Source organism: Leucopleurus acutus (assembly GCF_964270905.1).
Source record: "Leucopleurus acutus genome assembly, chromosome: 5".
Lineage (NCBI taxonomy): Eukaryota > Metazoa > Chordata > Mammalia > Artiodactyla > Delphinidae > Leucopleurus > Leucopleurus acutus.
Genome location: NC_139147.1, coordinates 73210045 through 73235250, shown reverse-complemented (window position 1 = coordinate 73235250; position 25206 = coordinate 73210045). Strand labels below are relative to the sequence as shown.

At 42.5% G+C, this 25206-nt stretch overlaps 1 protein-coding gene and 1 pseudogene across 3 annotated transcripts in view; both read right to left on the bottom strand.

The window, feature by feature from the left end:
* APOD (apolipoprotein D) overlaps nucleotides 1-25206 on the bottom strand; it is an 83049-nt gene that overhangs the window by 25454 nt on the left and 32389 nt on the right. The window contains exon 1 of one of the 2 annotated variants that reach the window (XM_082839398.1): nucleotides 13988-14143. The exons of the other annotated variant lie outside the window; for it this stretch is intronic. The gene's annotated coding sequence lies outside the window, so the exon portion shown is untranslated. Of the gene's footprint in view, nucleotides 1-13987; nucleotides 14144-25206 lie in introns of those variants that run through there. 2 annotated transcript variants of the gene reach the window in all.
* Nucleotides 3996-4940, bottom strand: LOC309962106 (ubiquitin-conjugating enzyme E2 L3-like; annotated as a pseudogene). The gene has a single exon. The product of its transcript is annotated as a ubiquitin-conjugating enzyme E2 L3-like (transcript).

Sequence of the window (25206 nt, the reverse complement as noted above, 5' to 3'; positions counted from 1 at the left end):
AAAGAGTTGGTTCATCAAATATGCTTCAAATAGGGAGATTTCAATCATGACCAGAAGGCCCGTGATTTTCTTAAAAGGGTCAAGGAAGGGCTCCCCTAAAGAAAGTCTGCTGGGTCTGAAGGAAGGTCCCACCTCACAACTCTAAGGGATGAACACACACACTTTGCCTTTTTTCTCTACATTTGGCCTGAGATGATCTTCAGGTTGTCATAACTATTCCAGGTTGAGAATTTCACTTCATTGAGATTCACCCTAACTCACTCAAAAGAACCCAACAGATGGTCTAAAGATTTAGGCATCAACCGAATTCACCCCCTCCCCTTTTCTCCCACTAGCCAGGGCCCAGAGCTGTGGAATTTTCCAGAAGCTGGTGCTTCCAGTTGAGGGGAAGTGACTGGATTTCTCAGGACCTTCCCACTTCAGGAGGGTTATTTGAAAAGATATCCATGGCCTGCTTAGGGAATATTACAAGTTGTAGTGTGGGGATGTGCTTGGGCAGGGATGGGCTTCAACTGAGGCCCTGAGGGACTGAGTTTGAAACAGGGGAGAAGGAAATATTTAAAAAAACAACAACCAAAAAACAAAAAAACCAAACAATGGTACAAAGGAAGCACTGTTCCCATGAACAGATGGAGTGGCGGGGTCAGCTGAGCCCAGGTCACTGTACCAGGCCTCCCATAGCATCTGTGCTGGGTTGGGAGGAAGCACATCTCTGGTCCAGGGACAGAGTGGGCCAGGGAAATGGCCCAGGGGATAAATGGCTACATTAGGACGTCGTGCAGAGCAGAGGGATACCCTTAGGACTTTAGATTGGGAAACTGGATAAGTGGAGGGGAATTTCTAGCTCTACTATAGGAGTCCTGCGGTGTAGACTGCCAAATAGAATAATGCAAGTGGCATAGTGAACATTCTGGCTTGAAATATACAGCTTAACTGCTACCTGTTCAGATTAACCAGATAACGGCCAGACCTTCAAGTCCCACAGGGATCTGTGGACACAGGCACAGGAGGCTGCCTTAGGACTTGCAGCTGCTTCTAACATATGTGATACACGCAGACATGTAGTTATTCTGTATGCTCTTTAAGGCCTCTTCCTTTCCTGAGCATCTAAAATTTTAGAGACCTACAGCTAAACATGTTAGGGATGAGTCATGCTGTGAATGGTCACTGGGTGGACAGCAGAGGGAAGGAAAGATTCATGTGACCAACCTTGTCCTCCATGATACTAGACCCTACTCAGATCCCTGAGAGTGTCAGGGATGAGGGAGTTTGTAGTCTCCTCTCAATGATGTTGTAGCCAACTAAGGTTTATCCTATTTTGTCTTATTTCAATTTTGGTATCTTGACATGCCATTATTATTTACAGCCAAGAATCAGTGAGAATCTCCATAACAGCTCAGTTAAAGAATCCTCTTCATGTTAGGACTTCTGGAAGGAGCACAGGTCTGTGAATTAAGACAGACGGGTTCTAGGCCCAGCTTTGTCATCAATCTGTGGCTGATTTTGGCAAGGAACTTCCTCTGCCCAGATCAAAGTTCATCCTTTCCTGCCACTAACATTCTACGACTGTGATTTGGTACCTAGTATAGGAAGAAGACAAGACCCCAGGCAGGTCAGGGGAGTCAGAAAGGGAAGTTGGGAGAAGGTTGTATTAGCTTAGGAACCATTAACATCCTTGGATCCCTACATAACTCTGCTTGCATCTTTAAGTCCACTGGCCTCACTCTACCTCCCAAACTGTCAGCTCTGATCAGGGCCTGTGGGCTTCGGCAGAAGCACCAAGACTCACTGGGTCCCCATTTCTTTTATGCACCCACCATGGGGGTAGAGTCAGAGAGATAGGCTGTGAGGTGAGAAAGGAGGCCATGTGGAGAGTGCAGCTGGGGAAGGTGCTTCCATTTTGAAACCATTTGCTGCAGGCCCTCCAGCCTCAGCACCAGGAGAGGACTGTAGTCATGGATGAATAGCTTATGCTGTTGTCTTAGATGAAACTGTTTATATGAAACAGGAAATGCAAACACAGGTTCTGTTTTTCGGCACTGCATTTCTCTGATGGGGATAATAATAGTTGTGCAACCCGGAGTGTGGTTATTAAACCCATCCTATGGTCACAAAGAAGCTGTGAGAAAGCCAACAGGCACAGACTCCCCAAGGCAGGATTTGGAGATTTTGCAAATTTCAAACTATTTTCCTGATGAACTGTAGTAACCCACCACGAAGACAGAAGAGATGGAGTCGAACTCCAAGGACTCGAACTCGGAGTCGAACTCCGAGGACTACATTTTGTCCTCACAGAGTTTGTTTTAACACCAGAAGCATTTCTTCTGTGTGTTTTTCTCATGGTCTTACCCCTATGAACTTGTTTAGCACTCAGTCTAGTGGACACTTGGTGAATATTAAAGTCTCCAGCACAAAATAAGTGGCTGAGAATGGGAACATTCCAGGATTCCATGGGTTAGTTTATTTGCAGGACCCAAATGGTCTGGTTGGTTCTTCCACCAAATTGAAGAACTGATTATCTGAGGAGGGTTTATCATAGATATATTAATTATATATCTCTGTGATTGTGTGTGGCCGAGAGCTGAGGTCCTTGGACTCCAGGAGAAAGGCAGACTCTTTATGATAAGTCTCTAGTGGTCAGATCAGAACCAGCCTCGCGAAGTTAGTGAGAGCCCTGAGCTGATCTGGAGGGCGTAGAACGAAGTGCCTGGCTGATTTTGGACAAGCGTTCTTTGTGGGAAAAAGAGGTCACTCTCTCATCTAGTGCAAACCAAACTTGGGACACAGACACGTACATACAGCGTTCCTGCAATTCTCCCCGTCCAAGAGGACTGCTCCTTTCCCTTCCACATGCTTCTCAGGCAGCCAGTTTCCCTTTGCTGACTCTCCCTCTGTCTCCATCCTTCACGCCCTTCCCAAGACTGCCCTTGATGCTCATTTCACCCACTTTTGCCTGGATACAAATGATGGGAGATGGCAGTGAGCTTGTCCTCAGTCCAAGCCTTCACTCCTCAGGAGGGCCCTGAGCCTTGCTTGGCTGAAGCACTGGGGATAAAATAAGGAAGAAGTCTGAGAGAAGAGGAGAAGCAGAGGAAGACCAGGACTGTGACCTGGGGACAGAAGTGAGTTTTCCTCTTATTGACTCACCTCTACCAAGAATTAGGGCAGGAGGAAACATAAAATTTAGCTCTCCAAAGTCTAGAATGATCTTAATCTTACATATCCACTTTACTGAGGACATCTCTAGTGATTTGTTTGGAGATATTTGGGTGAAGAAACTTTGATACTTTTTTATTGTCAATGGGTTTTAACCTGCTACGAAAATAGGGATGAATCATAAAACTTGGTCCTCAAATATTCCCCGGTTATAATTTTTTTTAAAATAAATTTATTTTATTTTTGGCTGCGTTGGGTCTTTGTTGCTGCGCGCGGACTTCTCATTGCAATGGCTTCTCTTCTTGCAGAGCACGGGCTCTAGGTGTGTGGGCTTCAGTAGTTGTGGCACGTGGGCTCAGTAGTTGTGGTACATGGGCTTAGTTACTCTGTGGCATGTGGGATCTTCCTGGACCAGGGCTCAAACCCACACCCCCTGCATTGGCAGGCAGATTCTTAACCACTGCACCACCAGGGAAGCCCATGCCCTGGTTTTAATTTAGAGCCAAGTATTCAGTTCAGTTTTCTTTTCTGTTTTTTTTTTTTCATTATACCGCTTATTAGATCCATGACACAGTGGTAACCACATTTTTCATGTCCACTGACACCATTTATTGACATCTTTTGTTTTCTTTTTCTTAGAACATCTTAAAATTTTAATCCTATCTTTACAGGTTACCTAGACCACTTTTGATTATGAAAATTGTAGAAAATTAGTAACTGCCACAAGCAGATGCTGGGCGGTGGCCCATGTCAATCTTCCACAGAGTCCTGCTTCTTGGGATATCTGAATGCACTGCTCAGGGTCTCTGCTCACACGCTGGAATCAGTTGTGGCAGATTTTAGTCCACAGGTCGCTTTTCCCCGTATTTCTTTGTAAACTCTTCAACGTTCTTAGAGAATTTTTTACTGTCCTTGTGCTGGGGGGTTCATCTGGTTGGTTTTGGTTGCTGGCTTCCAGTTTTCAGCACTAATTACCAGCAGACAGACCTGCCCTTTTCATCCATGTTCCGGGTGATAGATCTTCGATTTACATGTGATCTTTGGTAGCTTGAATGGGTAGTCTGCTGGAAAGCTGATTTCGATTCTGAAGGCCCCCTTATCAATATGGAGGGCTGTCAGGAACCATAAGCCCTTGCCAGGTCAACAAAGTAGCTTCATCAACCTAGATGTAAAGGAAGTTTTTCATCTCACATTTGAGGATGTCCTCAAGCCCCTTCAGCAGCCTCCTGCTGGCTGCCATCTTCAATCTGGTGCTGCTGGCACCTTGACATCTTTTCTTTAATATTTAGGTCTGTAATTCTGCAGATACCACACATAATAAGTGGAAAGTTATCTCATTTTCTTTATTTCATTTTTGTGGACAAATAGAGAGTCTTTTAGTTTATATCAGGTATAAAGATCAAAGAAAGTCTAATTCAAGTTGAAAACCAACAACATTTGGCTGATCATAAGCTTTCCCAGGGTGCGACATCTAGAAGAAATTCAGTACCAAGTACAAGTACCATATTGTTGCTATATCACAGGTATCTCACATATCAATGATATTGTAGCTTAGAAGCAGCATCTACACTTTAAGTTGCTCATGCTGAGATGTAAGATGTTGCCGGCAATATTTATTTTGAAAACATACAAACAATAGTTCTCTTTTTCATTGCTCCAGTTACCCTTAGTTATAGTACTTAAAAGTACTTTTGTACTGTTTTGTGTGTGTGATTATAGAAGTAATTCATGTTCAAAAAAAGTGGAAAACACAGGAAAGCACAAAGAAGAAAAGCATATGAAAGCCAGTAATTCCACCAGCCAGAGAGAACCATGGTTACCACTTGGTATTTCTGATATATAGGGATAGGGTTGTAGAAGAGTTATAGAGAGGAGGCACGTATCTTTTGAAACAAAAATGAGATCATATGAGGGGCAGAGAGACAAAAGGTGAAAGAGATGCTCCAATTGCATCAGAGTTCATGTGAGACCTTCCGACAGAGACCTGCCAACAGAGAAGTGGAATATTTGAGCTAAACCTTGAGCCCTCCCAGGACTAAGTTCTAGGAGCCTGCCTAAGGGTATAGCCTGGTTGTAATTGAATGACTCTGGCCCTGGGGTATCCATGGCCTGTCAGGTTTCACAGCAGGTCAAGGCCACTTCTAGGATTTACTCTGCTTTGTAGCTTCCCACCTGGACCTGGAGAAGGCTGTGAATAAAATGTTTCTAACTCACTTTTCCTCTCCCCTCTCATCCCCCTTAGCCAGGATTCTTGGCTCTTAGTAGCCAAGCTTCTCTATAACGGATATATTATTTATGATATTTGCTCCACTATCACCACAACGATTTTATATTTTGCTCTCTTGAGATACGTTGCAAGAGAAGGAAATATGGTTTTGCCTTTGTTTCACGTCATGCCCATTTATGCTAAATGTATAAAATGGCTCCTCATGCATTTCCCACACCCTGTACCAAAGAAAAATTTTCATTCAGTTGTGTCTTCTAGTGACTCCACACAAGTCCTTTTGACTTTGGGCCAGAACCATTCAATATTCGTTCCACAAAATTTTCTCAAGCACCCACATGGGCCAGGTACCATTCCATGTATTGGGGATACAGCAATGAACGAAACCTGCAAAAATCCCATCCCTCACAGAGTGTTCATTCTGGTGAGACCAGATGGCCAAATGCCTCTTGCTGCCATGCCAGCTCATTCAATCATTCATTTGTTCAAGCATTCATTCATTCAAGCAGTCCTTCAACAAACAGTGAGTGCCTACTATAGTGGCTTTGTAATGTGTTAACTTGGCTAGGCTACATGACACTTTCCTTTCCTTCATGTTTTTGGATAGGGTGGGCCACCAGGGGGATTCTCATGTGAGATTTGGAGGGTGGAAGTGAAGCAGCAGTCATTTTGTAGCTCACACATATGGTCGTATATCTGCTGGCCCACCTCCTTTGCATGAAGCAGGGACCAGGCCCATATCTGCCCTCACCTCCCCTAGGTCCTCCCTCAGCTTCCCTGACCCCTGGGCAGCTGTGGGCATTTACACCCACGATGACAGGTGCCTTTGTTTGACCCGTCATCTCTGTTAGCTCCTATGTACTCTGCTCCACTCTCCTAAGACTCAATCCTGACAAAGCTGGCATTGCTTACCCTCCACTCTACTTCACCCTGCATTTCACTTTTAATTAGCTAAGGAAATTTATTTAAATTTGTTAAACTTATTTAAAATTAATTAGCTAAGTGATAGATCACTTATTATGTACATTCTACTCTATTTATCCATTCAACAAAAGTTCTAACAAGATTCTCCTACATGGCAGGCACTCTGCTAGGTGCTGGGGGTACATTGGAGAGCAGAACAGATGTGGTCTCTGCCCTCATGGAGCTTACAGCCCAGCAGGGGAGGACAGACCAAAAATTCAAGTAAACAAACAAAACTTGATTTTAAAAATGAGTGGGGCTGTATAAATAGAGAAAGGTGAGCCAGGGTGGACAGGAGGGTAGGACCTATTCCAGATAAGATAGATGGGGAAGGCCTTTGTATCCAGATGCATTTTTAAATATTAGAACGTCAAAAGGATATGGACCCATCAAGAAAGCAGTTTTTGTTAGAAGTGTTCATCCGTTTGAAAAATACTCCACAGTGGTTAAATTTCTTAAGAAGAAATATGAATAGAGATGGAAGGCTAGCAGTTTGAGAGACCCAGGTTCAGGAGGAAAGAGACAGTCATACAAGTTCACTGGGAGAACAGGGGATGGTGAGTCATCTTTTTCTTTCCTTTTGATCTGATGTTGAAAGGGGGAAGTATATGGAAAGGAAGTCCTTCATTCTAACAGAGACGATTTACTAAGAATGAGTTACTGAGAGTGAGTCCAGGCTGTACCATCAGAAACCTCTCCATTAAGATAGTAGTCAGGGGAAGGGATGGGACACAAGGTGGACCCTGAGAGAATGTGCAGCACATGCTCGCGACAGACAACTGGGGTGTGTGTGTGTGTGTGTGTGTGTTGTGATATGATGCACTTTTTCCCTCACAGAAAATCTTCTACATTAGTCCATTCTGAGGAAACAAGTGTGGTGATGGCTCTGCATTTTCTTTGACGCTGCCCAGGAACCCAGGATGAAGCCCCTCAGACTGGCTGTGAACACTAGGTATGACCTGAGCTGGAAATGCTCCCCAGTTAGAGTCAGTTCCCTGGTCAGGGGTTCCCAGTGATCCTGGAATAAGTCACATCTGTGACCAGAGGGTGAGGGTCATGACTTTAATCCTTTTGTGTTCCCTCAGCACGCTGAGCAATGTGCTATGCCCCCAGCAGGAGAATCGGTGCTTATTGATGCCTTTATACAAAAGCTTCCCACCTGAGCCAAATCAACTTTTAAAGCTTTTAGGGGCTTCCCTGGTGGCGCAGTGGTTGAGAGTCCGCCTGCCAACGCAGGGGACACGGGTTCGAGCCCTGGTCCGGGAAGATCCCACATGCCGCGGAGCAGCTAAGCCCGTGCGCCACAACTACTGAGCCTGCGCTCTAGAGCCCATAAGCCAAACTACTGAGCCTGCGTGCCACAACTACTGAAGCCCGCGTGCCCAGAGCCCGTGCTCCACAACAAGAGGAGCCACCGCAATGAGAAGCCCGTGCACCGCAACGAAGAGTAGCCCCCGCTCGCCGCGACTAGAGAGAGCCCGTGCGCAGCAACAAAGACCCAACACGGCCAAAAATAAATAAGTAAATAAATTTTAGGGGGAAAAAAAAAAGCTTTTAAAGGTTTGGGCCTGAAGTGTGGACTCAAGACACAGAGACCCCAGCAGGGAACTAGTGGTCTTCTAATGTTTCTCATGATGTTTCCAGGGCAAGTTACTGGTTTTGGATCCAGAGGAATGATGCTCCTCATGTTTGGAATTCTACAGAGGAGAGGAAGAACTCAAACAAAAAGCTAGGAGAGGAGCCAATGTGATGAGGAAGAGATTAAAGCCCCTTTCTTCTCAAATGAGGACATTGCTTTCAAAACAAGGATGAACACTGTGTTGGGAAATTTCAAGTTCTCCTTACTGTTTTGCTCTCAGGGCAATTTTAGTAAATAAAGCCCCACTGTTATTCATTGGATTTTCCAGATTGGCTTTAAGCTCCTTTAGCTTGGTGGTGGCAGGCTGATAGGTTATAAAGAAAACACAGCAAGAGAAACCCAGGTTAAAATATTTATTTAAGTTAGCCTCTGCGTATCTTTCCATATACTCTATTATTTCTGAACTCACTTTACCTATATGTCCTCAAAATACCCATGAATATCCACTCCTTCCTAGATGGCATTAAATTTCATTTTAGATTTTAAAAAAGAGAAAAAGTGCCTTGTCCTGGCACCTGACATTTTCTTCATGGGTCAGAATACCCAGCGTTTCTGTGCTTCATCAACACCAGGGAGACTACGCACCAAACATTTCACAGATTTCTGTTATAAAGGTTCTTACAAACATGGACCCGTGCAAAGGCTCAGTTGTCACCTCTAAAGACAATGGTGCTCCTCAGCCTTACTGTCTGGCCCTGATTAGCACATAGGACATAAATAGTATAGCCTCTGGTGTGACCTTGTCACAAAATTCACTCACCTTGGCTATTAGTGGCCTTTACCTGACATAAAACAAATGACCTGTCACTGATCAAGTGAACAAAAGAAATCATAAAAATTCAAGCAAAAGGGGAAAAAATATATGCACACACGTAAAGTTTTAACCTAAGGTCACCCAGCTTAAAGCTCTCAGCCAGAAAATGTGTCGCCATCTTTCCTCCCACAAGGCATTACTGGGTGGAAAACACATAAGCATCATCAGTAGAGTCTGCCCTGGGATAGCCGTCTCACAGTTCTGATAGAGGAACAACAGCCTGAGACCCCATCTCCAGCACCAGGCATGCCTGTGACCTGGCTTCCATCTTGCACTCAGAGGCCAAGGCCTGGATTCATCACCCCTCACTGCAGCAGGAGCTCGAGGAGGTTCTGCTCAAAATTCAATATTTATTGCTTGCAGCACTTTTAAAGTCCTTTGCTATCCAAAGCCTTTCCCTTGAGCCTTGGAGAGAATTACAAAGTAATGCTTTCTTCCTTCAGCTTATTTCTTAGGAAATTGCCTTCAGACCTGCCAAAGTCACAAAGAGATGCAGGATTTCATTGGTGTCTTCATACATGGAACATTTGGTCATCCCTCATGATTTTTTCCACTCCTATTTCCTGAAGAGAAAACAGAAGCTCTGGGAAAGAGGGGCTACCTGCCTCTGGTCTCTTGGCTGCCCTGGTAGGAAGAGTCCAAGTGACGGTTCCAGGAATGAGGCTGGGACTGTGGGCAGATCCATACCTGTTGCTTCACCTTCTCATTTCACAGTGTGTGGCCCACTGTCAGGTGAGGGCCACACTCCTTCTGTCCAGGTGCTTTGCCTTCACCTTGTTTTGTTACCACATTTTCCCTTATTTTCTGCCTTTCTTCCATCCATGTATCATAAATCCATTCACTATCCATCCATCCACCCATCCTTTTACCCATTCTTCCCAAACTGATGACGTCCTATGTGCCAGGCTTTGTGCTAGACGCTGACTCTGAAGAGGAGAATGATTCCTGCCCCCAATCTTGTGGGAGAGGCATATGTAAATATGTTATACATATTTAGCATATGTAAATAACTAATACGGTGCAGAGGTTGAGGTGTGCATAAGACCAAGGGACTGCCTGCATGCAAAGGAGAAGCATCACCTCCAGCTGTCACCTCCTGAGGTGGACTTTCTGTCAAAATGGCCCCTCTGATCCCACCTCCTGGTGTTCACGCCCTTGTGTGATCCCCTCCCGTTGAGTGTGGGTAGAACTTATGACTTGCTTGATTCTACCATAAGACAAAGGTGACAGGATGTGGGTGACTATGTGTATGTAATTACATTATTCTGTTACATAAAATTGTAGTGCCCATCTTGCTGGAGTTTCTGTCTCTCTTGCTATAGCTTTGAGGAAGCAAGTGACCACGTTGGGGAATCCCACGTGCCAAGAAACTTGGCTTTAGGAGCTAAGAACAGCCTCTGGCCAACAGCCAACAAGAAACTGAAGCTCTGTGTCACGTAGCCGCAGGAACTGGGCTCTGCCAACAACCTGAGGGAACTTTGGAAGTGGACCTTTCCTCAGCAGAGCCTCAGGTGAGACTCAGCCCCAGCTGACACCCTTTTCTTTTTTTAAATTGAAGTATAGTTGATTTACAATGTTGTGTTAATTTCTGCCTTACAGCCAAGTGACTCAGTTATACCAGCTGACACCCTGATTACAGTTTTAAAAGACCCTAAACAGCAGATCCAGATAAGCTTTGCTGGGATTCCTGATGCACAGCAACTGTGAGATAAAACACGTGTGTTGTTTTAAACCCCTAAGCTTGTGGTAATTTGTTATGCAACACTAGAAAACTATCATACCTCCTGAGGAGCAGCTATCAGAAATGTAAAGTTCTGGGAAGGGGCTGACAGCTGGGGGAATGTCTCCAGCTCCCATGTTCATCCATTCAGCAAATATTTATCGAGCATTTATGATGCACGATGCACTGGTTTAGATACATTAGTAAACGGAAGAAAATCCCTGGGACTTCCCTGGTGGCGCAGTGGTTGGGAATCCGCCTGCCAAAGCAGGGGACATGGGTTCGAGCCCTGGTTGGGGAAGATCCCACATGCCTCGGAGTAACTAAGCCCGTGCGCCGCAACTACTCAGCCTGTGCTCTAGAACCCGCGAGCCACAACTACTGAGCCCATGTGTCACAACTGCTGAAGCCCGTGTGCCTGGAGCTGGTGCTCTGCAACGAGAGAGGCCACTGCAGTGAGAAGCCCACACACCATGACGAGGAGTGGCCCCCACTCTCCGCCACTAGAGAAGGCCCACGTGCACCAACGAAGACCCAATGCAGCCAGAAATAAATAAATAAATAAATAAATAAATTTAAAAGAAGAAAAGAAAGAAAATCCCTGCTCTCACGAAGCTTATATTCTAGTCAAGGAATAAAAACATTAAATTAATAAATAAATTGTATATAACATGTTATTAGGTGATGAGTACAATAGAAAGGATAGAGGGGCTGGGGATGCCACGGGGTGGGTTGAAGTTTTTCATAGGGTCACTAGGGTAGGCATCACTGAAAGGGCAAAAGCTGGAAAGAGGTGAGGAAATATTACACAAGAAACTCCAGGCATCCTCCACGTGTACAACTTCAAGCACGGATTCAAGGTCTAATCCTGCCCTGGGGGTTCATGCAGGTCATAACTGCCCTTCTCAACCTCCTTTCTCACCGCTACTCCTCCATGCCCAGGTCCACCCTTCATCCTCACCTCCCAACCCTCTGCCATTCCCTAACCCACCTACCAAGAATCCTCACTCCTCATTCTGTTCCCACAACAAAATGCTTCTCCTCCCTGGTCACCTCAGTGGTTGCCTCCCCTGAAGCCTCCCCCGGTGCTCCCACCTCACCCTCAGAACAAAGTGCGCCCCTCCTCCACGTTCCCTCCAGCTTTGCTTGTGACTTATTGTGAGCTTTCTACTTTCCACACGTGTTACAGCTGGTGGCCTTTGTCTCTTGGAGAGACTGGAATGCAGGGACCTGTACTTGTTATCACTGAGTTTCCAGGCTCGGGCATATTACAGGTGGGATTTGTTGAAAAAAAAAAATTAGTTGGAAATCAGTCCTCTGTGGGTTTTTTTCTCTCTCTTTCCGTCTACCTCTCGCCCGACTCCCTCACTATCTGTCTTTCTCTGCACACCTCTTTCTGCATTTCTAAGTGTCTTTTTCTGTTTCTCAGTCTGTCTCGGTTTCTCTCTCACACACATGTAGACACATGCACATGGACACTCGCACAATCATTATGCAGAAGTTTCTTTTGAGCATCTTGTTTTCCCACGGCACCAGGGGGACAGGTGGGAAGGAAATGAGAGTGGGATGGGGTAGGATTGGGGTGGAGGAAGAACCTTTACTTCAAGGAAAAACCTGAAGTATACAACGGGCCACTCTTAAATATAGGTTAAAACAACCACATTACTACCCACACATCCACCTAGGGAGGAAACTCATTCCTCTTATCTTCACTTTACCCAGGGTTTCTCAACAGTGGCACTATTGATTTTTTGGATCAGATAATTCTAATATGGAGCATGTCCTGTGGCTTGTAGGACGTTTAGCAGCATCTCTGGCCTCTAACCGCCAGTAGCAGCCCCCAGTTATGACAATCAAAAATACCTCAAGATGTTGCCAACTGTCCTTCGGGGGCAACCCCTTCCCCCTTCCTCCATTGAGAACTGCTGAGGTAGCCCTTTTCTCTGATGTCACTCAGTGCAATCTCTCAGGCAGCCTCCTAAGCATATCATTTCTACAAGGTGCAATAGAACAGCAACCTGAGCCTGTTCTCATCCTTCCCTAAGCCCTGGGTCTGGCCCTCTGGGATCCAGCACTGACCCTGTGGGGGCCTCTGGTAGCTTACAGGGCACCTTTGTGCTGCCCCTTTTGGGAAGAGCCATCTCCAAGTCAGGACACTCAGCTTGGATTTCAGTCCCCATTCACAAGTTCTACTGGCTCTTTATGTGCAGTGCACCAACTGCACAACTGTATACTGTGGCCCTGTACAAACATTACCCTTCTGCTACTAGACACTGGAGTGGCTCCCAACGAGTTATTCTTCTGAAACCAGGACAGCCCTTTTCTTCTTGAATGTATCCATAGCTGAGGTGATGTGCATCAATGGGGGTGAGGTGTAGAGATGCACATTTTTTGCTTCTTAAAGCATCAGATTTTCCTTGCTAAATGTAGTACCTAGAGTAGTAAAATGTGGCCACCTGTGCAGGAGATGAGATCAGACTAGAAGGAGAAGGAGACTGTACTGTGGGTAGAACTCAGAGAATATCCAGGATGAAAATACAGTCTACAGATGACCAGAGAAAACGATGACCCACACTTGCAAAACAGTTTCTGAGATGATGTGTGACAGGATCCCAGGGACTCTCAAATGGAAATCTGACTACCCTTTTGACCTTACAAGAATCTACCCCTGAAGGGTTTATGTAGCTTGATCCTGACGCTGCTTAACTTGTGCAGTCAGCCTGCAGTGGTCTAAGCACTGGCATTTTAGTATAATACCTAAAATGTTGTTTATAATTGTTAAAGTACGTAGAGGAGGTTTATATCATTTTTTATTTGGCTTGTTACTGAGAGAGTATTTGGACAGAGTATTATTCGTTTTCCAAATTCTACTTTAGAGCCTACTTCTTCCACAGCATAGGCCTGACCTGCCTCACAGAATTGCACACATGTTCAAGACAGAGCCTTGGACTCTAAAACAGATAATTCATGTAGCCACATCCGTCTTTCCCAGAGAGGAGAAAGATGGAATAATGATGACTTTCCAATGTTACATCTTGAGAAAGGAATGGTTTCCCTTCTTGAGTACAGAGCCCCAAATATGATGTCTAAAAAGTCTGGCTGTTGCATTACTTGTTGCAATTAAAAAGAAAACAAACACTGTAGGAGCAAAAGCCCTACTGATGGAGGCTTCCTCCTGAAATTCAGGCACCTGCTTGTTCATGATACCACTCACCATGTAAGTCAATGACTGGGGGAAAGAATTAGTTTGCCTCTGATTACATCTGATTGCCATCAGTGATGACAATAAACAAGGCAGAAGGACCAAATGATACTCGTGGGAAGCTCAGAAAAGGGCCTGGGAAACACTTTCAACTGAGGATACACAAGAGAAGAAAATCAACTGGGAGTCACATAGATAACAGGCACACTGACTTAATTCAGTCATCAGAACAGTACAAAGTAAAATAACAAAGCAATATCACTTTTTACCTATTAGACTGGCAGATGTTAGAAAGCTGAATAATGCCAAACGTTGCGGAGCTGTGGGTTAGAGGAAACCTGAGCTGCTGGTGGGAGGGGGCACGTGCAGCTATTCTGGAGAGAGTCAGGATTCAGTAAAATCATATTCTGGCCAAAAGCCTAGAAGAAAACGTAGGCCAAAATCTTCATGAGCCTTGGTTAGATAAATTTTTTTAGAACACAAAACATATGGGCCATAAAAGAGAAATTACCAACTGGACTTCATCAATTTTTAAAAATTTACTCTTCAAAAGACATTGTCAAGCAGGACTAGGGGAAACAGAGACTCCACTCCTGGAGGGCACACACAAAGTAGTGTGCGCAGTGCGACCCAGGGGAAGGAGCACTGACCCCAGGGGAGACTGAACCAGACCTACCTGCTAGTGTTGGAGGATCTCCTGCAGAGGCGGGGGGGTGGCCGTGGCTCACTGTGGGGACAAGGACACTGGCAGCAGAAGTTCTGGGAAGTACTCCTTGGTGAACCCTCCCAGAGTCTGCCATTAGCCCCACCAAAGAGTCCAGGTAGGCCCCAGTGTTGGCTTGCCTCAGGCCAAACAAACAACAGGGAGGGAACCCAGCCCCACCCATCAGCAGTCAAGTGGATTAAAGTTTTACTGAGCTCTGCCCACCAGAGCAACAGTCAGCTCTACCCACCACCAGTCCCTCCCATCAGGAAACCTGCACAAGCCTCTTAGACAGCCTCACCCACCAGAGGGCAGACAGCAGAAGCAAGAAGAACTACAATCCTGCAGCCTGTGGAACAAAAACCACGTTCACAGAAAGACAGACAAGATGAAAAGGCAGAGGGCTATGTACCAGATGAAGGAACAAGATAAAACCCCAGAAAAACAACTAAATGAAGTGGAGATAGGAAACCTTCCAGAAAAAGAATTCAGAATAATGATAGTGAAGATGATCCAGGACCTCGGAAAAAGAATGGAGGCAAACATCGAGAAGATGCAACAAAGTCTTTAACAAAGTCTTTAACAAAGTAGACAAAAAAGACAACAAAGTCTTTAACAAAGACATAGTAGAATTAAAGAACAAACAAACAGAGATGAACAATACAATAACTGAAATGAAAACTACACTAGAAGGAATCAATAGCAGAATAACTGAGGCAGAAGTACAGATAAGTGACCTGGAAGACAGAATGGTGGAATTCACTGCTGAACAGAATAAAGAAAAAAGAATAAAAAGAAATGAAGAGAGCCTAAGAGACCTCTGGGACAACATTAAACGCAACAATATTTGCATTATAGGGGTCCCAGAAGGAGAAGAGAGAGAGAAAGGACCAGAGAAAACATTTGCAGAGATTATAGTTGAAAACTTCCCTAACATGGGAAAGGAAATAGCCACCCAAGTCTAAGAAATGCAGTGAGTCCCATACAGGATAAACCCAAGGAGAAACACACCAAGACACATAGTAATCAAATTGGCAAAAATTAAAGACAAAGAAAAATTATTGAAAGCAGCAAGGGAAAAATGACAAATAACATACAAGGGAACTCCCATAAGGTTAACAGCTGATTTCTCAGCAGAAACTCTACAAGCCAGAAGGGATTGGCATGACATATTTAAAGTGATGAAAGGGAAGAACCTACAACCAAGATGACTCTACCCGGAAAGGATCTCATTCACATTCAATGGAGAAATCAAAAGCTTTACAGACAAGCAAAAGCTAAGAGAATTCAGCACCACCAAACCAGCTCTGCAAAAAATGCTAAAGGAACTTCTCTAAGTGGGAAACACAAGAGAAGAAAAGGACCTACAAAAACAAACCAAAACAATTAAGAAAATGGTCATAGGAACATACATATCCATAATTACCTTAAATGTGAATGGATTAAATGCCCCAACCAAAAGACACAGGCTCACTGAATGGATACAAGAAACAAGACCCGTATATATGCTGTCTACAAGAGACCCACTTCAGACCTAGGGACACATACAGACTGAAAGTGAGGGGATGGAAAAAGATATTCCATGCAAATGGAAATCAAAAGAAAGCTGGAGTAGCAATACTCATATCAGATAAAATAGACTTTAAAGTAAAGAATGTTACAAGAGACAAGGAAGGACACTACATAATGAACCAGGGATCAATCCAAGAAGAAGATATAACAATTATAAATATATATGCACCCAACATAGGAGCACCTCAATACATAAGGCAACTGCTAACATCTATAAAAGAGGAAATCGATAGTAACACAATAATAGTGGGGGACTTTAACACCTCACTTAAACCAATGGACAGATCATCCAAAATGAAAATAGATAAGGAAACAGAAGCTTTAAATGACACAATAGACCAGATAGATTTAATTGATATTTATAGGACATTGCATCCAAAAACAGCAGATTACACTTTCTTCTCAAGTGCGCATGGAACATTCTCCAGGATAGATTACATCTTGGGTCACAAATCAAGCCTCAGTAAATTTAAGAAAATTGAAATCATATCAAGCACCTTTTCTGACCACAACGCTATGAGATTAGAAATGAATTACAGGGGAAAAAATGTAAAAAACACAAACACATGGAGGCTAAACACTACGTTACTAAATAATCAAGAGATCACTTAAGAAATCAAAGAGGAAATCAGAAAATACCTAGAGACAAATGACAGTGAAAACACAACAATCCAAAACCTATGGGATGCAGCAAAAGCAGTTCTAAGAGGGAAGTTTATAGTTATACAAGCCTACCTCAAGAAACAAGAAAAACCTCAAATAAACAATCTAACCTTACACCAAAAGGAACTAGAGAAGAACAAACAAAACCCAAAGTTAGCAGAAGGAAAGAAATCATAAAGATCAGAGCAGAAATAAATGAAATAGAAAATAATAGCAAAGATCAATAAAACTAAAAGCTGGTTATTTGAGGAGATAAACAAAATTGATAAACCATTAGCCAGACTCATCAAGAAAAAGAGGGAGAGGACTCATATCAATAAAATTAGAAATGAAAAAGGAGAAGTTACAACAGACACTGCAGAAATACAAAGCATCCTAAGAGACTACTACCAGCAACTCTATGCCAATAAAATGGACAACCTGGAAGAAATGGACAAATTCTTCGAAAGGTATAACCTTCCAAGACTGAACCAGGAAGAAATAGAAAATATGAACAGACCAATCACAAGTAATGAAATTGAAACTGTGATTAAAAATCTTCCAACAAACAAAAGTCCAGGACCACATGGCTTCACAGGTGAATTCTATCAAACATTTTGAGAGGAGTTAACACCCATCCTTCTCAAACTCTTCCAAAAAACTGCAGAGCAAGGAACACTCCCAAACTCATTCTATGAGGCCATCATCACCCTGATACCAAAACCAGAAAAAGATACTACAGAAAAAGAAAATTACAGACCAATATCACTGATGAATATAGATGCAAAAATCCTCAACAAAATACTAGCAAACAGAATCCAACAACACATTAAAAGGATCATACACCATGATCAAGTGGGATTTATCCCAGGGATGCAAAGATTCTTCAATATACACAAATCAATCAATGTGATACACCATATTAACAAATTGAAGAATAAAAACCATATGATCATCTCAATAGATGCAGAAAAAGCTTCTGACAAAATTCAACACCCATTTATGATAAAAACTCTCCAGAAAGTGGGCATAGAGGGAACCTACCTCAACATAAGAAAGGCCATATACAACAAACCCACAGCAAACATCATTCTCAATGGTGAAAAACTGAAAGCATTTCCTCTAAGATCAGGAACAAGACAAGGGTGTCCATTCTCACTGCTATTATTCAACATAGTTTTGGAAGTCCTAGCCTCAGCAATCAGAGAAGAAAAAGAAATAAAAGGAATACAAGTTGGAAAAGAAGAAGTAAAACTGTCACTGTTTGCAGATGACATGATACTATACATAGAGAATCCTAAAGATGCCACCAGAAAACTACTAGAGCTAATCAATGAATTTGGTAAAGTTGCAGGATACAAAATTAATACACAGAAATCTCTTGCATTCCTATACACTAATGATGAAAAATCTGAAAGAGAAATTAAGGAAACATTCCCATTTACCATTGCAACAAAAAGAAATACCTAGGAATAAACCTTCCTAGGGAGACAAAAGACCTGTATGCAGAAAACTATAAGACACTGATGAAAGAAATTAAAGATGATACAAACAGATGGAGAGATATACCATGTTCTTGGATTGGAAGAATCAATATTGTGAAAATGACTCTACTACCCAAAGCAATCTACAGAGTCAATGCAATCCCTATCAAATTACCAATGGCATTTTTTTTACGGAACTAGAACAAAAACTCTTAAAATTTGTATGGAGACACAAAAGACTCTGAATAGCCAAAGCAGTCTTGAGGGAAAAAAACGGAGCTGGAGGAATCAGACTCCCTGACTTCAGACTATACTACAAAGCTACAGTAATCAAGACAATACGGTACTGGCACAAAAACAGAAATATAGATCAATGGAACAAGATAGAAAGCCCAGAGGTAAACCCACGCACCTATGGTCAACTGATCTATGACAAAGGAGGCAAGGATATACAATGGAGAAAAGACAGTCTCTTAAACAAGTGGTGCTGGGAAAACTGGACAGCTACTTGTAAAAGAATGAAATTAGACCACTCCTTAACACCATACACAAAAATAAACTCAAAATGGATTAGAGACCTAAATGTAAGATCGGACACTGTAAAACTCTTAGAGGAAAACATAGGAAGAATACTCTTTGACATAAATCACAGCAAGATCTTTTTTGATCCATCTCCTAGAGTAATGGAAATAAAAACAAAAATAAACAAATGGGACCTAATGAAACTTAAAAGCTTTTGCACAGCAAAGGAAACCATAAACAAGATGAAAAGACAACCCTCAGAATGGGAGAAAATATTTGCAAATGAATCAACGGACAAAGGATTAATCTCTGAAATATATAAACAGCTCATTCAGCTCAATATTAAAAAAACAAACAACCCAGTCCAAAAATGAGCAGAAGACCTAAATAGACATTTCTCCAAAGAAGACATACAGATGGCCAAGAAGCACATGAAAAGCTGCTCAAAAATAATTAGTGAATTATTAGAGAAATGCAACTCAAAACTACAATGAGGTATCACCTCACACCGGTTAGAATGGGCATCATCAGAAAATCTACAAACAACAAATGCTGGAGAGGGTGTGGAGAAAAGGGAACCCTCCTGCACTGTTGGTGGGAATGTAAACTGATACAGTCACTATGGAGAACAGTATGGAGGTTCCTTAAATAACTAAAAATAGAATTACCATACGATCCAGCAATCCCACTACTGGGCATATACCCAGAGAAAACCACAATTCAAAAAGACATGCACCCCAATGTTCATTGCAGCACTATTTACAATAGCCAGGTCACGGAAGCAACCTAAATGCCCATCGACAGACGAATGGATAAAGAAGGTATGGTACATATATACAATGGAATATTACTCAGCCATAAAAAGGAACGAAATTGGGTCATTTGTTGAGACATGGATGGATCTAGAGACTGTCATACAGAGTGATGTAAGTAAGAAAGAGAAAAACAAATATCGTATATTAACGCATATATGTGGAACCTAGAAAAATGGTACAGATGAACCGGTTTGCAGGGCAGAAATAGAGACACAGATGTAGAGAACAAACGTATGGACACCAAGGGGGGAAAGCCGCGGAGGGGTGGTGGTGGTGGTGGGATGAATTGGGCGATTGGGATTGACATGTATACACTGATGTGTATAAAACTGATGACTAATAAGAACCTGCTGTATAAAAATAAAATTAAATTAAATTTAAAACTTTAAAAAAAAAAGACATTGTCAAGAAAATGAAAGACAAGCCACAGACTGGGAGGTAAATATTGGCAAATATACCTGATGAAGTTCTTATATGCTTTATACATAAAGAACTCTTACAATTTAGTAAGAAGAAGACAAACAACTCGATTAAAGAAATGGACAAAAGAATGAACAGACACCTCATCAAAAAAGTTATATGAACAGCTAATAAGCATGTTCAACATCATTAGTCACTAGGAAAATACAAATTAAAACTGAAATGAGATGTCACCATAGACCCACTAGAATGGTTAAAATTAAAAAAGACTCACCATACAAAGTGTTAGGATGTGGAGCAACAGAACGCCTCGGATATTGCTGGTGGGAGTGCAAAATAGCACAGCCACTTTGGAGAGCACTTTGACAGTTTCTCATAAAGTTAAATACACACATATCATATGACCCAGCAATTCCACACCGAGGTATTTATCCAAGGGAAATAAAAACATATGTCCACATAAAGACCTGCTACATGAATGTTCACAGCAGCTTTATTCTTACTGACTCAAAGTGGAAACAACTCTAATATCCATCAACTGGTGAACAGATGAATATCTATGTGGTGAATACTTCAAACTGTGATAAATCCATACAGTGGGATACTACTCAGTAACAAAAAGGAACGAACTACAGATACATACAAGAACAGATGAATCTAGGGGCTTCCCTGGTGGCGCAGTGGTTGAGAGTCCGCCTCTCAGTTCAGGGGATGTGGGTTCGATCCCTGGCCAGGCAACTAAATCCCACGTGCATGTTGCAACTAAGAGTTCACATGCCACAACGAAGGAGTCCGTGAGCCGCAACTAAGGAGCACATGTGCTGCAACTAAGGAGCCCGTGAGGCACAACTAGGGAGCCCACCTGCCACAACTAAAACCTGGAGCAACCAAAAAAAAAAGCTTAAAAAAAAAAAGAATAGAAACTCCTAGAAGATATGACGATAGAATAATATTCATTATTGTTACCTTTTGGAATATCAGCACTAAAAAATAAATGTTGTAATAGTTTTACAACTATAGGCTCATATAAATTTGAATTTGTAAGGATCTCAGCAGCAGAAAGGATCTTGTAGGTTACCTCTGACACAGAGCAAGAATGCCCCCTACAGCATCCCCAGAGCCTGGAAGATCAGCTGCTCATCCTTATCACTGCTGGGCAAGGCATCCAGAGTCCCACAGCTGTGGCTCTGAGGGTGAGTGGGATCTGCCCCTCTCCCTCCCAGCTTCTACCCCACTTGCTCCTGTGGGACCACACAGGGTATGGAGGATGCTTTCTGCCCCACTTGAGATATTTGAAGACTGGGGTCCTATGTCCCTTTGAATCCTCTCTATTCCAAGTTAAACATTTCCTGTTCCTTTAACTTTCCTCACACTAGAAAGTTCCTGAGCTCTCCAGCATCCAACCCACCCCCCCTCCGCACCCCTTGGGCTCTGATTTGTCAGTGTTCCCTGGGGCGTGTGGTGCCACCACATGGCAGAATTGAGAGACTGATCCTGTGTCTAGTTTGGGGCGCACTGCTTTTATTAGTGTAGCCTAACCTTCATTTAAAGCTCTCCCAACCCCTGTTGACAAAGGGCTTTTCAAGTTGTGAAATATATCAGGTATATAAGAAGCATTGAGTAAAATAATCACTTAATAACCCACCCCTCTGCTTTGGCAATATACTCTGATGCTACATTTGCTGCAGACTTCAAAAGTCACCTTTTAAGCCACACTTACTTCAGATATTACAGCTACAATTGAAGCCTCACCCCTTTCACACTCCCTTCCCTGTCTCCCCTAGAGAAACCATTATCAGAACTCTGCGTTTAAATCAACTATATTTCAATAAAAATGAAAAAAAGAACTCTGTGATTAATCCTTCCCATGTATGCTTTCATATGGTTAAATGTATGAATCAACAGTACTTAGCATTGTTTTACACGTTTTCAGCTTCAAATAAATTGTGACACACTGTATGTATTTTTCTATACCTTAACTTTTAACTGTGATTCAGCAATCCATTGAATTTTCTAAAATGTGTTTATTCATGCCCCTGTCCGACGGGCATTTAGGTCGTTTCCATTACAGGCAATGATGAGATGAACACTGTTGATCACGACTCCTTGAGCTCATGTGTGGGAGTCTCTCTAGGGTCAGGAGCTGTGACTGGAATGGTTGCGTCATGGCATGTGTGCATTTGTTCCTTTACTAAATATTGCACACATACTTTTTTAACCATCTGATTCATGCTAAGCTTGTGACCAGCTAATGTTATCATATAAACACCTACCAAGCCCAATATGTTTTGTTTTTAAAAAGCCAACGTTGTACTCGCTGAATGTCTCCTACATGTGAGACACTGTGCTAGGAACCATGGGCATACAGAAAAATGGTAGGTCCTTTGCCTTCCAGGAATTTACACATATATGAAAGCAAATCTAGGGCAGGATTGGGTCTGTATATGGAGCATCCTCACTGACGCTCCTAATTACTTATGAAAACCCACTGATGAGATGCATGCTCTGTTACTTGGGAAAGGAAGCAGAAAAGTGAAACACGACGACTATATGCTTCATGCCTTACAGTGCCTTTCCTTCAAGGATCACCTCCTTCATAACTGCATACACTTGTGCAGTGCTTCATAGTTTACATACACATTACCTAACTGCTTCTCATAATCTCTTCCCTGGGAATCTGATAGGGCACCTCTAATCACCCCACAGTAGAGATGGAGGAGCTGGGACGCAGAGGGGGACGTGAACTGCCCCACATAATGAGGTCAGAAATGGCAGAGCCCAAGCTAGAACTCAGGTCTCCTGACTCCAAATCAGGGCCTTCTCCCAAGTATCACCAACTGCCCAGGAAAACCCTTTGGGGGCTCTCTCTCTCTGTCCTTATATCAGACTGAAAGTTAGACATGTTATCAACAAAAGTTCACAATATTAAATCCAGTCTCCATGGCTGGCAAAATGCCCTTGACAGCCAGTCACAAGTGTTTCTAAGGTCTCCTTCCCCTCTTCCTCTCCAGGCCTGGGTACTCAAATTCCCATGGGAAAGCACAACCCTACCTGTGACTGGAAGCATCCATTTTCTAGGAAACACAGTCTTACTACATTTATAAAGCTAGGGTACAGGCAACTGGAACTACTCACTGTCCTCCAATGCATCTCCCCCTTCCCTCTATTGAACCTTTGCTCAGTTCCCTCTCCTGAGTGCTCTCACCTCCATTTCTACCTATCAAAATCCTGTCCATACTCAGAATAGCCATCACGACATTGAAGAAGAACAAAGTCAGAGGATGGACACTATCTAACTTCAAGACTTACTATAAAGCTGCGATAATCAAGATAGTCTTGTATCGGTGGAAGAGTAGACACATAGATCAATGGAACAAAATGTAGAGCCCAGAAATAAACCCACACTTAAGTCTTTAATCCATTTCAAGTTAATCTTTGTATATGGTGTAAGATAAGGGTCCAGTTTCATTCTTTGGCATGTGGATATCCAGTTTTCACGACACTATTTATTGCAAGGACTATCTTTTCCCCATTTGTATTCTTGGTGCACTTCCCAAAGATTAGTTGACCACATATGTGAGGGTTTATTGCTGAGCTCTCTTGTCTGTTTTATTGGTCTATGTGCCTGTTTTTATCCCAATACCATGGTGTTTTGATTAGTATAGGTTTGTAATATAGTTTAAAATCAGGACATGTGATTCTTCCAGCTTTCTTAAGATTGCTTTGGCTAGCCAGCAATCCCACTTCTGAGTATACACCCAAAAGAAATAAAATCAGTATCTCAAAGAAGTATCTGCACTCCATGTTTATTACAGCATTATTCACAATAGTCAAGATATGGAAACAACCTAAGTGTCTGTTGACAGATGAATGGATAAAAAAAGTGATATATATATATATATATATATATATTCAATGGAATATTATTCAGGCATGAAAAAAGAAATTCTGCCATTTGTGACAATATGGATGAACCTGGAGGACATTACACTAAGTGAAATAAGTCAAACACAGAAAGACATGTGTTCTCATTTATATGTAGAATCTGAAAGAGTTGAATTCATAGAACCAGAAAGTAGAATGGTGGTTGCCAGGGGCTGGGGCTGGGGGTAGGATGGGGGGAGGTGGAGAGAGGTTGGTTAACGTGTACAAACTTTTAGTTATAAGATGAATAATTTCTGGGGATCTAATGTATGGCATGGTGATTATAGTTAATACTGTATTATATACTTGAAATTTGCTAAGAGAGTAAATCTTAAGTGTTCTCACCGCACACACACACACACAAAGGTAATTATGGGAGGTGATGGATGTGTTAGTTAACTTGATTATGGTAATCATTTCACAATGTATACATATATTAAATCATCACATTGGGGCTTCCCTGGTGGCGCAGTGGTTGAGAGTCCGCCTGCCGATGCAGGGGACACGGGTTCGTGTCCCGGTCCGGGAGGATCCTGCATGCCGCGGAGCGGCTGGGCCCGTGCGCCATGGCCACTGAGCCTGCGCGTCCGGAGCCTGTGCTCCGCAACGGGAGAGGCCACAGCAGTGAGAGGCCCGCGTACCGCAAAAAAAAATCAAAACATCACATTGTACACCTTAAAAAATCACATTGTACAACCTAAATATATACAATATTTACTTTTAATCATACTTCAGTAAAGCTAGAAAAAAATAATAAAAGCAAGTGAGATGATAAAAAAGAAGTGGGTCCACATAAATGTAGTCAATTGATCTTTGACAAATTGAATTGCAAAGGCAATTCAATGGAGAAAGGATAGTCTTTTCAATAAATGGTGCTTGGAATAACTGGACATTCACATGTAAAAAAATGAATCTAGACACAGACGTTACACTTTTCATAAAAATTAACTCAAAATGGATCATGGATGTAAATGTAAAATGCAAAACTTTAAAACTTTGAGAAGATAACATAGGAGAAAATCTAAGTGATCTTGGGTTTGGCAATGACTTTTTAGGTACAACATGAAAGAGAAATTTGATAAGTCGAACTTCATTAAAATGAAAAACTTCTGCTTTGTGAAAGACACTGTTCAGAGGATGACAAGTCACAGAATGGGAGAAAATATTTCCCCCAAATATACAAAGAATGCTTAAAATTCAACAATAAGGAAACAGCCAACCTGATTTTAAAATGGGCTAAAGATTGGGCCAGGGGCATCCAACAGTTCCTGCCTAACCTCTACACAGGTCCCTGAAAATTAAAGGCCAGTGATCCTAGGAGGGGTGTATTCAGCTCCTAAGTGAGTTTTCTGATAACAAAGCCAGTCTGTCTGCAACTGGAACTATTCTTGGGTCTAAGAAGGATC